Source organism: Bos grunniens, chromosome X (genome assembly GCF_055505025.1).
Source record: "Bos grunniens cultivar Pamir isolate PY7600 chromosome X, Bosgru_T2T1.0, whole genome shotgun sequence".
In the NCBI taxonomy this organism is placed as follows: Eukaryota; Metazoa; Chordata; class Mammalia; order Artiodactyla; family Bovidae; genus Bos; species Bos grunniens.
This window is the reverse complement of record NC_141194.1, coordinates 89,659,456-89,666,693: the sequence shown is the minus strand read 5'-3', so window position 1 is coordinate 89,666,693 and position 7,238 is coordinate 89,659,456.

Here is a 7,238-nt window from a genome sequence, read left to right as displayed (position 1 = left end):
TTGTACTCCAAGGCCGAACTTTCCTGGTACTCCCGGTGTCTCTTGACTTCCTCCTTTTGCATTCCAATCCCATGAAGAAATGGACATCTTTTTCATGTGTTATTCTAGAACTTCTCTGGGAATGCTTCAATATCATGAGAACTCACTCCATATAATTTGTAAGTACTTACTCCTGCCTTGTCAAGCAAGATTTAATGATTATTTTGTAATACTGTTTTTAATATTTTAAATATTATAACTTGAAAATAATATCGTTCATTACATCTAAAACATTTGCTACCCTGGACAGAATGAAATGTGAGTACTGAGAGAAATTAGGATTCAGACATGTTCTGGAGGCTACAGGACTCAATGGGGAAATCTTTAGTGAAATAGAGTTTACACGACTAAGCACATATTAAAAAGCAGTTTCCCCCTTTTATCTAGTTTCTCCTAACTTCCTATTGTTCTTGTTTTTGTTGTTCAGTTGCTAAGTCATGTCTGACTCTTTGTGACCCCAAGGACTGCAGCACACCAGGATTCCCTGTCCTTCACCATCTCATGGAGTTTGCTTAAATTCATGTCTGTTGAGTCAGTGAAGTAATCCAACCATCTCATCCTCTGCCACCAACTTCTTTTGCCTTCAGTCTTTTCCAGCATCAGGGTCTTTCCCAATGAGTCAGCTCTTCACATCAACTGGGCAACGTATTGGAGTTTCAGCTTCTGCATCAGTCCTTCCAATGAATATTCAGGGTTGATTTCTCTTAAGATTGACTGGTTTGATCTCCTTGCTCTCCAAGGGACTCTCAAGAGTCTTGTCCAGCACCACAGTTCAACGGCATCAATTCTTCAGGATTGTATTCAGACTTAAACTGAAAAAAGAAGGGAAAACCATTAGGCCACTGAGATATGACCTAAATCAAGTCCCTTCTAATAATACAACAAAAGTGACAAATAGATTCAAGGGATTAGACTGGTAGAATACTTGAAAAATTAAAGACAAAGGTTAGTAACATTGTACAGAAGGCGGTGATCAAAACCTTCCCCAAGAAAAAGAAATGCAAAATGGTTGTCTGAGAAAGCCTTACAAATAGCTGCGAAAAGAAGAGAAGCAAAAGGCAAAGGAGAAAAGGGGCGATATACCCATCTGAATGCAGAGTTCCAAAGAATAGCAAGGAGTGATTTTTTAAAAGCCTTCTTAAGTGAACAATGCAAAGAAAAAAGAGGAAAACAATAGAATGGGAAAGACTAGAGAACTCTTCAAGAAAACTAGAGATACCAAGGGAGCATTCCATGCAAAGATGGGCACAATAAAGGACAGAAATGGTTTGCACCTAACAGAAGCAGAATATATTAAGAAGAATTGAAAAGAATGCACAACAGAACTGCACAAAAGAAGGTCTTAATGACCGAGATAACCACGATGGTGTGATCACTCGCCAAGAGCCAGACATCCTGGGGTAAAGTCAAGTGGGTCTTAGGCAGCATTACTGGGAACACAGCTAGTGGAGGTGATGGAATTCCAGCTAAGATATTTCAAATCATAAAGGATGCTGCTGTTAAAGTACTCCACTCAATATGTCAGCTAATTTGGAAAACTCAAAAATGGCCACAGGACAGGAAAAGTTCAATTTTCCTTCCAATCCCAAAGACCAATGCCAAAGAATGGTCAAACGACCACACAGGTGCACTCATCTCACATGCTAGCAACGTAATGCTCAAAATCTTTCCAGCTGGGCTTCAAGTACACGAACTGAGAACTTCCAGAAGTGCAAAATGGAATTAGAAAAGGCAGAGGAACCAGGGATCAAATTGCCAACATCGATTGGATCATAAAAAAGCAAGAGATTTCCCGAAAAACATCTACGTCTGCTTTATTGACTACACTGAAGTCTTTAACTGTGTTCAGTTTGGTTCAGTTCAGTTCAGTTGCCCAGTTGTGTCCGACTCTTTGCGACCCCATGGACTGCAGCACGCCAGGCTTCCCTGACAATCACCAACTCACAGAGCTTGCTCAAACTCATGTCCATCGAGTTGGTGATGCCATCCAACCATGTCATCCTCTGTCATCCCCTGCCTTCAGTCTTTGCCAGCATCAGGGTCTTTTCTAATGAGTCAGTTCTTCGCATCAGGTGGCAAAAGTGTTGGAGCTTCAGCTTCAGCATCAGTCCTTCAAATGAATATTCGGGGACTGATATCCTTTACGATTGACTGGTTTGATCTCCTTGCAGTCCAAGGGACTCTCAAGAATCTTCAACACCACAGTTCAAAGGCATCAGTTCTTTGGTGCTCAGCTTACTTTATGATCCAACTCTCAAATCCATACATGACTATTGGAAAAACCATACTTTGACTATATGGACCATTGTCAGTAAAGTAATGTCTCTGCGTTTTTATATGCTGTCTAGGTTTGTCATAGCTTTTCTTCTAAGGAGCAAGAGTCTTTGAATTTCATGGCTGCAGTCACCATCTGCAGTGATTTTGGAACCCAAAAAGTAAAATCTATCACTGTTTCTGTTGTTTCCCCATCTATTTGCCAGGAAGTGATGGGACTGGATGCCATGATCTTCGTTTTTTGAATGTTGAGTTTTAAGGCAGATTTTTCACTTTCCTCTTTTGCTTTCATGAAAAGGCTGTTTCCCCAGTCCTGTGGAAATTCTGTAATCAAATCCCACTGGCCTCCAAACTCAAATTCCGTGAGGGATCACAGTCCCTTTGCCTGATCCCCGGGTTGGGAAATCTGTTGTTGGTCCTAGAACTTTCTTAACAGTGTGAGAAGTTCTTTGGCATAATTGTTCTGCAGTTTGTGGATCATCTGCTTGGTGGCTCTATGGTGGCTAACATAGAGACTGGGGTGACCCAGGTCTGCTGAAGCCAGAGCCCCTGTCCATGCAGCAGGCCACTGCTGATCCATGCCTACACAGGAGACACCCATACACTCAAAGGCAGGTCTGGCTCAGTCTCTGTGGGGCCCCCGGGTCCTGGAGCACACAAGGTTTTGTTTGAGCCCTCCAAACTTCTCCGGTGGGTATGGGGTTTGATTCTAAATGCAATTTTGCCCCTCCTACCATCTTGTTGGGGCTTTGGATGTGAGGTATCTTTGCCTTTGCCTTTGGATGCGAGGTATCTTTTTGTGTGTGTGTGGGATCCAACATTCTCCTGTCGATGGTCGTTCAGCAGCGAGTTGCAATTCTGGAGTTCTCACAGGAGAAGATGCACACGTCCTTCTATTCTGCCATATTGTTGTTCTCACAACAACCTGTGGAAATTTTTTAAAGATATGGGAATGCCAGTTCATCTTACCTGCCTCCTGAGAAACCTGTATGCGAGTCAAGAAGCAACAGTTAGAACTGGACATGAAACAACCAACTGGTTCAAAATTGGGAAAGGAATACCTCAAGGCTATATATTACCACCCTGCTTGTTTAACTTATATGCAGAGTACATCATGGAAATGCCAGACTAGATGAAGCTCATGCTGGAATCAAGATCGCTGGAAGAAACATCAGTAACTTCAGATATGCAGATGACATCACCCTAAGAGCAGAAAGCAAAGAGGAACTAAAGAACCTCTTGATGAAGGTGAAAGAGGAGAGTGAAAAAGCTGGCTTTAAACTCAACATTCAAAAAACTAAGATTGTGGAATCCGGTCCCATCACTTCATGGCAAGTAGATGGGGAAAAAGTGGAAACAGTAAAAGACTTTATTTGGGGGGGCTCCAAAATCACTGTGGACTGTTACTTCACCCATGAAATTAATAGACGCTTGCTGCTTGGAAGAAAAGCTATGACAAACCTAGATAGTGTGTTAAAAAGCAGAGACATTATTTTGCCAACAAACATTTATATAGTCAAAGCTATGGTTATTCCAGTAGTCATGTACGGATATGAGAGTTGGACCATAAAGAAGGCTGAGCACTGAAGAATTGACGCTTTTGAATTGTGGTTCTGGAGAAGACTCTTGAGAGTCCCTTTGACAGCCAGGCAATCAAGCCAGTCAATCCTAAAGGAAATCAACCTTGAACATTCACTGGAAGGACTGATACTGAGGCTGAAGCTCCCATACTTTGGCCACCTGGTGCGAACAGCTAACTTACTGGAAAGGACCTTGATGCTGGGAAAGATTGAGGGCAGGAGATAAGGATGACAGAGGATGAGACTGTTGGACCGCATCACTGACTCAATGGACCTGAGTTTGAGCAAAGTCTGGGAGATAGTGAAGGACAGGGAAACCTGGCATGCTGCAGTCCATGGGGTTGCAAAGAGGCAGACACGACTGAGTGACTAAACAACAGCAACATCACTTCCATAGTAAAGCAAGCCTGAGGCATTGCAGGATGGCTTTCCTGAGGAATCCAGAGTGAAGGAAGATCATCAAGCTATTTCTTTAATTCCTAGTCATTTTACTGCCCCTTAGTTTACCTTTTAGATTGATAGTGGGAGAAGCAGTTTCCCATAGAGCCCCCGCAGGAATCACAAACTCTTGATTTTGACACCAGACCCATTACCCCCTACATGACTATGCACTAGGATTTCATCTGCACCATCAGCTTCTTCAAAGAGAGAGGATAGGCAGTGAACACTACCTCAGTGGGCATAGTTTAGAAACATATAAAACTACAAGTTTTAAATTCTAGAAGGCCATCACCTGTCAAGGAGACCGTTGGATGATGACCTTTGGGGATCGTAAGAGGTAGATCTCATTCCTTTTCCTTAAGATGACTCTGAAAGATTGGTCTTCCATTAGTGAATCTGAGTGTGTCATCTGTCAATTGGAATAATGATGCCATCCTCCCAGAGTTGTTTTGAGGATAATGTAAGGTATGTAATTGTGTGAATGTTTCAGCTATAAATATATAAATACTATCTTGGGCTTCCCAGGTGGTGCTGTAGTGAAGAACCTGCCTGCCGATGCAGAAGACATAAGAGATGCAGGTTTCATCCCTGGGTGGGGGAAGATCCCCTGGAGAAGGAAATGGCAACCCACTCCAGTATTCTTGCCTGGAGAATCCCTTGGACAGAGGCACCTGGCAGCCTACGTCCATGGGGTCCCAAAGACACAACTGAAGTGACTTAGCACACCCGCATCTTAGACAAAATTCCTTTTGGCAACCTTCTTTTAAATCTGAAAATAGCTTCTTTTCCAGATTTCTCTAATAAAGTGACTATGGGACTGCTTTGATATGATTCCATGTGGCCTTGACCATTTTTGCACATATTTCCCAGAGCATGAGTACCCAAGATGTTCTGCAGTCAGTGTCCAAAAGTGCAGCAGCTGATGGGGATCTTGCTTTTTCTTCTCTCATCGATGTTGCCAATGTTTCTGAAAAGAGGTTGTACCAATCTGTCCTCCACCAGCAGTATATGAAGTTCTTGTAGCCCTACATTTTCCACTTAAAGAGGATGCAGTATAAACATAAACTCACTGATCAGATTTTCTTTCAAATTCTGGAATTATTCCAGGATATATTCTTGGGCACAAATACAAAATATGCTACTTATAGGGACATAAAATGAAAGATTAAAATAATCTAACATTTTAGTACCAGGATATCAAATTAGCAAGCAATAAAAGTGTAAAATCCATCATGGATTCAGATCTACTAAAACAGGTTCTCTTGTCTTATGGTTGTGTGTGCTAAACACTAATAAAAAGATTGTAAATTGTAAAGGTCAACTAAACAGTAAATACTGAAAATATTCAATGTGTGTGCTCTTTGACAAAGCAGTTCCACTTATGGGATCTTGTCTTCCTGAGGCAGCCAGGGTAGACCCTTGCCATCATGACCCATCTGACCACACTGCTCAGGGTTGAACCATCAACATAGATGACTCAGTGTCTTCAGATCCCCTGACTCCTTGATTCAAAGGAGAAAATCTCTCTTACTGCTGCTTTCCCAGCCTTGATGAACCATCCACAGAACCACCACAAGTATTGATATGGAGTAGTGCTAGGTCCAGAGAAGGCAATGGCACCCCACTCCAGTACTCTTGCCTGGAAAATCCCACGGAGGGAGGAGCCTGGTGGGCTGCAGTCCGTGGGGTTGCTAAGAGCCGGACACGACTGAGCGACTTCACTTTCACTTTTCACTTTCATGCATTGGAGAAGGAAATGGCAACCCCCTTCAGTGTTCTTGCCTGGAGAATCCCAGGGACGGGGGAGCCTGGTGGGCTGCCGTCTATGGGGTCGCACAGAGTCGGACATGACTGAAGCGACTTAGCAGCAGCAGCGGCAGCAGTGCTCGGTCCCTACTTCTGGAGGGACTTGTAGATCTCTGATCTCATCCCTGTGTAGAAGAAATTTCTCTTCCTCTCCCTCTCCAGGCTCTCAGAAACCCTCCCTTCTGTAGCAGGTACAAACAGCCCAGTCCTCATATTGAGTTTAAGGTTTTACAAAGGATGGAAGAAACGTGGATGTAAGACAACTTCTGCTCCCAGCCCTGTCACAAACTTCCTTGGGGACAAGGGGAAGGAGCATCAAGACTGGCTCTTGCTGTAGGGAAGGTAAACATAGGGAGAACAGAGATGAACACTGCAGCAGTATGTGTCCTAACACATTTTGTACAGATCTGTCACCCACAACAAAACGTGCCCAGGCTGCCGATTGTATCCTTAACTATGGCAGTGGGCTTGGGGGGAAACCTCTCTACCACCTGTTTCTGGTGAGCAGCCCAAGCTTTTTTGTCACACATCATGAAGACAAGACAGCCATATCTCACTACCAGCACCTTGGTTCCTCTCCACATAGCTCTCCTAGAGTCAGGTTGCCTGATAAAATCAGGACACCCAATTAAATTTGAATTCCAGAGAACTAAAGACTGATTTTTAGCCAAAGTATGCCAAATATAATGTGATTTTGTTTATCTGAAACTGAAATTTAACTTGGTGTCCTTTATTTGTATTTGCTAAATCAGGACACCCTGGGTAGGAGACCGTGAATGTAACAGTCCCCGTTGAGCCCCCCAGAAGATAATCAGCACCAATCATCCATGTGAGTACCCTTTCTTGGATGTCCCAGCAGAATGACACCTCCAGATGACTGTGAGTCTGAGTGAAAGACATCATGTAGAGCAAAAATCACTCAACTGAGCCAAGTCAACACACTGAATCCTGAGAGATAATACATGGCTGTTATTTGGGGGAATTTATTAAGTAAAAATGAATATCCAAAACATACATTTTGGGTGTACTTTTTTCCTGTGGTCTGGAATCATTGACTAGGATAGGGATTCACTGGTTCTTGAAGGCTTGGTATAGTTT